Source organism: Zonotrichia leucophrys, chromosome 24, assembly GCF_028769735.1.
Source record: "Zonotrichia leucophrys gambelii isolate GWCS_2022_RI chromosome 24, RI_Zleu_2.0, whole genome shotgun sequence".
NCBI classification, from domain to species: domain Eukaryota; kingdom Metazoa; phylum Chordata; class Aves; order Passeriformes; family Passerellidae; genus Zonotrichia; species Zonotrichia leucophrys.
This window is the reverse complement of record NC_088193.1, coordinates 7,322,742-7,329,613: the sequence shown is the minus strand read 5'-3', so window position 1 is coordinate 7,329,613 and position 6,872 is coordinate 7,322,742. Positions and strand designations below refer to the sequence as shown.

Below are 6,872 nucleotides of genomic sequence, written 5' to 3'. Positions count from 1 at the left end.
GGGGTGGGCTGGCACGTTAGGGAGAGTCTTTGAGGAGCCCTGATGAAGGAGCAGGAACATCTCGCTGCTGTGAAGAGCTGCTTGTAAGAAAACCACTCAGAAGGTCTGGGACTCTAGAAATATGATAACAACCAGTGGTGACCCTGACGTGATAGAAGATAGGACAGCTGGGAGCTGTAGTAGAACATAGCCTTTGAGTTGAGGAGCTGTGTGTGTTGTATGTGGCCTTTGAGTCATGGGGAAATGTATGTATTATACTTGAATATCTGTAAGTAAAAGAAAAGGGGGAAATATAGTAGGAGTCCCAGTAAAATATATGTATTGTATAAGTGGCCTTGCCTCACTCCTAGTTGCTCTAAATGGGCTGCAGCTGTGATGTCCCTAATTGGGTGGCAGCTGTGGCCAATGAAGATAACTGGGATAAAAGGGGGTGGGCTGGCTGGTCAGGGAGAGCCTTGGAGGAGCCCTGACAAAGAAGCAGGAGCAACACTGCTGTGAAGGGCTGCTTGTGAGAAAGCCACCTAGAAGGTATGGGACTTGAGAAATAATATAATAACAACATGAATACAACCTTTCTGGCAAGCTTTAGACCACATTATCTGCCCAAGTCTGCCAGAGCTCCTCGGTGAGGATTTTCAGGCTGAAGGGGAGGCTGAGGAAGGTCTGTGGTGCCCTCAAACCTCACGAGGCTCTGGAGAACAGAGAGAGCCTGACTGCCCCAGGAACAGGCTCTGACAGGAGATATGGAGAGCTCTGCCCTTGGCTGAGAGTGATACTTTTGTTTTCTGGTTTGTTTTTTTTTTTTTTGTCCCCAAACCTCTTAACCTGCTCTCTCACACTGCAGAGCTGGGAGCCTTTTGTTAACTATTTCCTGCTCTGGTTTCCATGGAAAACAAAGTCACATGCACCATCTCTCAAGAGATGACAGAAATGCTTCTGGCCTAACAATCCCTCTGCCTTTAACAAATGAGGCCAAAGAAAAAAACCATGAAGATGCAAACCAGAGATTTCAAGTCCATCTGCTCAAGTGCCACAAACCCTCAATATTTTAAAATAATCAAGTGCTAAAAAATTCCCAAACTGTTTAGGTAAGTCCCACACTGAGGCATTCTTTCTCCTAAAAAGGGCAAAAAAGAGGTATTAAGCCTGTATATTGCTAAAGTGCTGGGGGGAATTGTAATATATCGTGATTGAAAGCATTTGATCTTACTTTTCCCTGGTGACACATTTCTAATTCTCATTATTTCTGCGCTTTGGGCCAAGGTCCCATCTGTTACACCAGTGCTTGTCTTTCCTCAAGTTTCAGCTCATTGCCCCAGGGCTTCTGCTGGCTCCTGGGTAACAAGATCCACCAGCAGGACACCTGGCAGCATCCAAAGCCCTCCAAGTGAGAGGCTCAGTGCCCAAAGCTGGGCTGAGGTGTCCAGTAGAGGGGTGCCTGATTTCAGCACCTTTGAGTCTCAGCTTCCATGAGATGTGTAAGAAGCCCTGGATTTATCTATCTGCTCACCCCAAGATGGCACAGAAGGGCAATTCAAGCTCCAGTGATGTTTGCAGACCAGCATGAGCTCCTTTTCTCTGCAGGCACTCACACCAGGCCTGCTCACTCAGTTGGAGGCAAAACCAGCTTTGTTTTCAGCTGGGCAGCCTTTGCCCCATGACATCTAAAGAAGAGGGATCAGCTGAGGTTCAAGGTGCAGGAATGAGGAGGGATGTGAGGAGGGACGTGAGCTCTGAGCAGCTGTGGGTGAGGAGTGGGAGCTCCTGTTAGTCTGGGCAGCAGCAGTGGGGCTGCTCCAGGGGACATTCCATGGAGTCTGTCTAAAGTGGAATTCTTAATGAAACAAAAGTGCAGTGCTCTAAATTTAGATGCTCTATTAATGTTTTTAAAAGCCACGGAGCGGCTGAAATCTCACTCAGAGTTGCTTCCATCAGGCCAAAACTGAAATCCTTGAGTCAGTGGGGGAAACCTCACGGGTTTGAGTGCTGAGCTCCCTTTTGCTGTCCCTGCCCATCCTTGGTGGCACTTCCAGCGGTTGTTGAGTGTTCCTAAGTGACACAACCCACAGCTGTTAATACTTGTAATTCCATTTTATGCTTTAGCCTTTCTGGCAGCAGAGCAGCAAGGCTAGAGCTGCAGTTGAGTGAGACAGCAAATAAACAACAGGCCAGAGAGCTGCCATGCAAAGAGATACCCATCTTTCAATATCAGATCTCTTAGTCTAATACCCTTCGTTTGTGTTGCAGAACAGGTTCTGTCTTGCACTCCAGCTACAGCCGCATCAGATGGGCCATAAATCATTGAACAATACAAGCAGGAACTGGGACTTGTCTGGTAAATCACTTTCTGCTGGTGATATGCTGATCTCTGTGGGATGGGGATGGATGAGATCCCTGGCTTGGAGGCAGTGCTGTGCTATGACAGCTATACACAAGGGATGTTCATAGCAAACCCACACTGCGATTTATTGTTTAGTCAGAAAATTTCCCCTTGATTTATAAATATTTCACCTGAGAAGAACATCCACACTAACTCCAGGCACACAGACAAGCTTCCCAGTGCCCAGGGATGATCAAAGCGCAGCGGCTGGATGGATGCTGGGGCTCCAGGGGGACTCCAGAGCTGCAGCTCCTCCACAGTAAAGCCCATTAAAACAAACGGGAGTGCAGCTCAGCCCTTCCAGGGGGCCACTGCCCGGTGTTAATGTGCCCTGTGCTCCCCGATCCAGCGAGAGGGGAGGTGCCGGTCCGGGGTTCGACCCTGCTGGTGGCTGTTCGGTCTGGGATCGGGAGAGGTGCAACCCTCCAGCGCTGGAGAACAAGGCACAGGCTCACCTGTCCCGCCCAGCTCCGTCCTCTCTCATGAGGTCAGGAAGCTCAGAGTGCTGCGTTAATAAAACAGCCCCACTCCCATCACTCACTGCCGCCTTTATCTGTTCCAGACACCTCTTGCTGCCAACAGCCCCGTTCTATTTTTACGGAGCAAATGCTTTCACGGCTCCGCTTCCCTGGGCTGCCCACTTGATGTGTTGTTCACACCTCGTTTACTCTTCACACCCTCAAGGACCTGGCCGTGGAAAGGATCCCTCCCCTGGAACGGGAGGACAAATAGGAACCAGAGTTGCTGTCAGCACTTGTGGCTCTGGGGGAACAGGAGGGAAAAGGGCAAGGGGGAGTATCTTTACTCCTTCAGCTGCTGCCCTGATTATCCCTTCTCTCCTTGTAACCAGTGCGCAGTGGAAGCAATCAAGAAGAGCATCCCCTCAGCCGGGGCATGAGTTACTGCATCTCCTGAAATTCTCCATGTGGGAGCACAACCTCCCACAAGGGGTCCAACACATCCACAGAGGAAGTTTAAGACTTGGAATAAGATCCCAATATTACCAGGTAGATTGTGCCTGAACTCGTCTGACCCTTGCTGCTGAGCCAAAGGCAGCAGCTGTGGTGTTTCACCTCAGAGACACCTTTGCCTGGCTGGATGGTGCAGCTGGGCACTGAAACAAACCCAGGCTTGTAGAAACTCAGTTTACCTCAGGTGGAAGGGCTTCAGGCGAGGGTGAAGAGGAAAAGGAGATGGATTCTGGTGGAGGGTTTAATCCAGAGTTTATTCCATGGTCACAGACATCTGAATCTTGGTAACAGCTCCAACAGAATGCTGACCACATGGCCCTGGCTGAATTTAGGCCCAGGGACAGGGGGAGGGAAGGGACAGGTGAGCACCAAGCAGGTGGGAGGGGCAGGGTCTCAGGGGACGAGGGACACACAGACAGGCCAATGACCCCAGGCCTGGGGGCATCCTTTGAACCTGACCAACCACACGAGGACTTGCTGGAATGTTAAAACTGACTGACAGCCCAGCGAGGGGAAGAGGAGGAAGAGAGGTATTGCCACACCTGGGAAGGGACTGGGAAGTCTAAAACAGGAAATTGCAACACACTGCAACAAAGACTCACAGTCCTAGATGAAAAATTTAATTACTGAGCAAACTTTCCAGATGTGCTAAAGATTCCCTGTGTGATCATTGGGATCATGGGGCCTGGCTGGGTCAGCTCATCCCACAGTCTTTAGTGTTGCCATGCAGGAAACACATCCCTGTCCTTCAGCACTTGCTAAGGCTGCAACAAGATGTGCTCCAAGTGTGGCTACTAAACCAAGTGTAGTCTTGGAAATATTCCCAAACCATCCATCTCTGTGACAATTAGGTCAGAAATATGAATCCTTTGTTATCAGTTCAGAGTTTTTCCAGTAACTTCTACTTAATCTTTGGAATGTGCACTATTCAGAAAGGGCCACAATTTTAATTGGGATGGGAACAAATGCATAAGCCCAATATAATTTGACTTTAAGGAATGATCTCAGTATTTAAAACCTATCAGTTTTGCCCTCCACCTCAGTTATTAATAGCATAGGTGCAAAAGCAATCAGCCACTTCTCTTGGGATAACCCAAAGCTGCTGGGGCTGTGTGGGGCTCTGAAAGGGCATTTGGGCACCTGCAGGTTAGAACATTGTGTGCAGATGCCCTGCTGAATGCAGCCTGGCTGTGAGTTCCCACTCTAAGAATAAACACTTCCTAAAAATAAACCTGTGCTCTCCTGGCTTTCTTCTTTCCTTTGTTTTCTTTCTTTCTTTGTTTTCTTTCTCTCTTTCCTTCTGCCCACCTATCCAGCAATCTTCTCATCTTCACTTTGTGCAGATCAAATATTCCAAAAATCCTCTCTCCAGCCTCCCAGCACACAAGGAAAACTACAGCACTTTTAAGTTCACTTTCTAAAATCACAGATATGAAAATAAGCCACTTTGGAGCCAAGTCTGTGTTTTACAATCATTTACAAAGCCTGTAATTCCATCTTTATAACCATCAGCAGACTGTGTAAGGAGTGAATCACAGAATTGATTTGGATGAGGAAAAGGCAGCTTTTCCATGTCAGAATTACAGCAGGAAGAATTCAGAACTTATTTTCAACTGAAAAACAAATGAAATGGTTCAGAGACTCCAGAATACTCACAGGGAGGAGATGGACAACTACCACAATAGCACAAAGTTCAACATCATAGAACCTTTTCCTTGTTGTCATTTCAAGTCAGGTGTCCCTCCATCCCTCAGTCTCCCTAAGGAGAACAGCAATATTGGCACAAAAGGCATGAGAAATGTGTAAGACTTTCATTTTTGCACCCTCCCTGCCCACTCTTCCTAAAGGAAAGTTCCTAGCCCCAGAGGAAGTTACCAATACCCCACATGTCACAGGTAAGGGTTTGGTTCTTTCCTCTGTCATGGTGAGCAGGGCCAAAATCTTCATCTCTCACTGAGTGGTCATTTTGGAAATCCAGCTGGATCTGCCTCAAGGGAACATGCTTTCCCCAAGCCATCAGAGCATGGATCTCACTGACAATTATTGAGCTCCTTTTGTACTCAGCCTCTCCTCTCCCTCATGCACAGCAACATCAGTTTAAGTGTTGTCATCCCAGCTTTTCTCTTCCCACAATCCAGCTCTTCCACATCGGCAGGGATGGGGACAGCCCTCCCCACATGTATTATTTCATTGAATGTTTCCAACCAGGCTACATTTTTCATGGTCTTTATTTGGATCAATCACACTAAAAGCTGATGTAGCATTATTTAATCTTTGACAGGGGGAGAATTAAGATACAGGTTTATTCACTTACAGAAAATGTCAGACTAGAATTAGACGATCACTTAAGGGATTGAACTTAACTACTATGAGAGCTGCTTTTTCAAGCAGAAAATGTTAATATTCTTGCCTTGTTTTTCCCTGGGTTCTGGTGGCATGAAAATGGGATTTATTAGAACCAGGAGTAAGTTTGGGGTAAATGATGCTGTTCCTTTCTTCAGTGCAAAAAACTGATAGCTGAATATTCAGCACCAAACTGCACTAGGCTGGGTCTGGGAGCACCCTGGGTAGTGCACACTCACACAGTGGAATTTTAAAGACTTGTGCCTGAGGGCAAGTGAGATTGGCTGTGCAGTCTGGGTCTGGTCTGGCTTCTGACAGTGCTGGGAGCTGATTTACAGAGCCAGGACAGCTCCTCTGCAGCTGAGGCTTTCCACACACCGAGCACAGAAGGATGGAATTCAACACCAGGTACTCCAAGAGATCATTCCATGGACAGCCCAGGATGGAATGGAGACGTCCATGAGCCAGCACTTTGTCCTGGGGCCCAAGGAGCCAAATGGTATATCCAGGGAAGCACTAGGAGGAGCACTGCCAGCAGGTCAGGGAAGGATCCTGCCCCTGTGCCCAGCCCTGGAGGCACAGCTGGAGTGCTGGGCCCAGCCCTGGAAGCACATCTGGAGTGCTGGGCCCAGTCTTGGGGGCACATCTGGAGTGCTGGGCCCAGCCCTGGGGGCACATCTGGAGTGCTGGGCCCAGCCCTGGCTCCTCCCTGAGCGGGGCCTGTGGAGGCTGCGGAGCTGAGCCAGGGCCTGGAGCAGCTTGGTGCCCAGGAAAGGCTGAGGGAGCTGGGGCTGCTCAGCCTGGAGAGGAGCTCCAGTGAAAGGGGCCTCAGCCCTGGGTGTCCCTGTCTGTCCCTGTGTCTGTCCCTGTCCGTCCCTGTGTGTCCCCGGTCAGAGCAGGCCCAGGCTCTGCTCCAGGCCCAGCAGTGCCCCCTGAGCCATGGGCAGGGCCTGAGCCCAGCAATTCCCCCTGCACAGGAGGCAGAACTGCTGCCCTGGGCAGTGCCCAGCCCTGAGAGGCTGCCCAGGGAAGGTGTGGAGTCTCCTCCCTGGAGATATTGCAGAACATGGACACAATCCTGTCCCCCGTGCTCTGGGATGGCCCTGCTGGACCTGCTGACCCTCTGAGGTCCCTTCCAGCCTGACCCATCCTGGAATTTTGTGGAAATCTCATCTTGA

The 6,872-nt window shown here is 49.5% G+C and overlaps 1 long non-coding RNA gene across 1 annotated transcript; it reads left to right on the top strand.

Moving 5' to 3' along the window:
- The first annotated feature begins 468 nt into the window (after positions 1–468).
- On the top strand, positions 469–4,544 carry LOC135457448 (uncharacterized). Its single transcript, XR_010442733.1, has 3 exons — positions 469–528; positions 2,248–2,335; positions 3,231–4,544. It is a non-coding gene; the product is annotated as an uncharacterized LOC135457448 (long non-coding RNA).
- Positions 4,545–6,872: the final 2,328 nt, after the last annotated feature.